Genomic DNA, 2,729 nt, shown 5'->3' on the forward strand with positions numbered 1-2,729 from the left:
CAGATATAAGTTTGACTGCTAAATGAATGATAAAGAACTATATTAAAACTAGTTTTGTAAAATGTATTTGTCATTTAAATATTGATTTAAAAATCGGTTTAAATCATAAATCTGATTTTTTTTCTAAAATAAAAAATATATATATTTTGGGAACAAAATTATAGTGCTTCACATTTAAACATGCAACAATTTCTTAATCAGTTTACAGACAAATTTATTTTTCTCAATAAGTTATGTCAAAATAAAGGACAGGTAATGAATAACAAAAATGCATGTTTTTTTATTAAAGGAAAAAATATATTTATATTTAAAATATACATTTAAATATAGGCATAATATATCAAAATATTGACATTTTGCATATTAATCCATGTAGCCTACCCCCCTAAAATAGGCTAGCGCTTTTAATGCTCCGATGCAAAGTAAACCACAATTTATTTTGAATAATATAACACATAATTAATATAATATAAATAATACTGCACACCTTTTAAATGTGTCAAATCTAAAATATGGTTTAAATAGCCCTCTCTTTGCAGCTTTCTTCGCTTACGGCCATACCAACCTGGCTATGCCCGATCTCGTCTGATTTCGGAAGCTAAGCAGGTTTGGGCCTGTTTAGTACTTGGATGGGAGACTGCCTGGGATTACCATGTGCTGTAAGCTTTTGGGTTTCCTTCCCTACTTATTTAATGCACTGGCGATTATAGTGGCTGATCTTTAAATAGCCCTCTCTTTGCAGCCTCCTTCGTTTACGGCTATACCAACCTGGCTATGCCCGATCTCGTCTGATCTCCAAATCTAAGCAGGTTTGGGCCAGGGGCCTGTTCTTCGTACGCCGCTAACTCCGTTAGCTGGATTTGATTGTTAACGATTTGGCGTGATCTTGGATCATTTGGTTCTTCGAAGCTCATCCCGGAGCTGCTGTCATAGCAACAGGTCCGTAAGCTTAAACCTGCTCGGGAGCAGGCTTATTTCATATAAACAGGATTAGATCGCTTCTTTTCAACCAGAACTGATACTCAAAATATGTCTGCTACCACTGCTACTTTATTATAATAGTAACGTACTGATCCAGGGACAATAATTTAAAATAATAATCATTAAAAAAATTATTTAAAAATAATATTAAAATGATGTGTAGTCCATAACAGCCTACTATAGACACAGCCAGATTTACTCACTGAAATATTTATTTGTCATAAAATTATTACTTCATAATTGTATTAGAGTCTTATACACATGCTATACAGATAATAGAGTTGTGCATTATTTTGAGTGATGACTGCTATTATAACAGTGGCTCGAATATATTGACCCTTAAGAAACTTTCATTAATGCTGTCACGTAACAAGTCTGTCCAAATATAAAACGAAATGAATAGATAATTTCTACATTGGAATAAAAATGTAAAGACTGCACAACTATTATAAATTGCGAATCTAAATAATTGGGAATCATGAAAAAAATTTCTAATAAAATAAAAACATGTATCTATTATCTGTTTCATTTATCTATTATAACATTTATGTAGTTTTGTTTGCTTGGCTGTTTCCTTATAAAAGTGCAGAAATTTGCCAAGTTTATTTTTTAATTTTGAATATACATTAGAAAACAAGGACATATAAAGAATAGTACAAATAGAACATCTACAGGAATTAAATTATATCAAGTATATGTAAAGCTCCACATATATAAACCAAATCTGATAAAAACCTATATATATATATATATATGTATATATATATATATATATATATATATATATATATATATATATATATATATATATATAAGCAAAAAAAAAAAAAAGGATACATAGAGGAAACATTATGCATCAGTGGTAATACCAAAAATATTGTCATAATATTTCAGGAATCTGTCACATTTCTTGTTTTTAATTAACCTTAGAGACTTCAGACATGCATCAATTTCAATTAAAAAATTATGAAAAGTAGGCTGCGATTTAGAGAATTTTTGCTTGTGAATAAACCCCCTCCCCCCAAAAAAATTAACAATATAATTAATTGAAGTGCTAGCTTTATCTTCTTTATAGTAACAGATTATATCCTTTAATTGAAAGGATTTGGAAGAATCAAGGTGCTTGCCAATATGAAGATATAACATATTCCAGAAGTTACTAGGTTTTTCACATTGGAAAAATAAATGAATCAGTGTTTCATTCTCATTCCCACAAAATGAACAAGAATTGTCAACATTCATGTATTACGCAAAAGTATTATTCACTGGGTATATTTTATGTAAGATCTTAAAATGAATTTCCTTAGTTTTATTTGAAATACAATACTTATGAGGTAACATCCAGGCTTCCTTCCAGTCTATATTTTTAATTTTCATCAATTTTCTCAGATTTATCAAAAATTGAGGGAATTCCATTAATATATTTCTGTTAAACCAATGAGAAAGAAAAACTGATTTATTCTTAATTCTTATATTGGAGTTGTTCCATAGAAAGGTTTTATGAGGTGAAAAATTGTGGGTGTAGCATAACTTCCAAGCAAGAAGGGCCTGCTGATGAATTTAGATTGCAATTGGCAATCTGTCTGGCAAGTAATTACATTTCCCTATCTGTCGGTCACTACGAGTTATGTCGACCGACAAATGGGGTCTCACTTGGGAGGCCAATCATCTCTGATTTTAAGAGAAAACGCCAATGAAATTGGCAAGTGGATTAACACACCTGAGCCACTCCCCAGCGGGTATAAATA

The 2,729-nt window shown here is 30.6% G+C and overlaps 1 pseudogene; it reads left to right on the forward strand.

Moving 5' to 3' along the window:
- Nucleotides 1-547: 547 nt before the first annotated feature.
- On the forward strand, nt 548-666 carry LOC113093419 (uncharacterized; annotated as a pseudogene).
- The last annotated feature ends 2,063 nt before the right edge of the window (nt 667-2,729 follow it).

Source organism: Carassius auratus, unplaced genomic scaffold (assembly GCF_003368295.1).
Source record: "Carassius auratus strain Wakin unplaced genomic scaffold, ASM336829v1 scaf_tig00215034, whole genome shotgun sequence".
In the NCBI taxonomy this organism is placed as follows: Eukaryota; Metazoa; Chordata; class Actinopteri; order Cypriniformes; family Cyprinidae; genus Carassius; species Carassius auratus.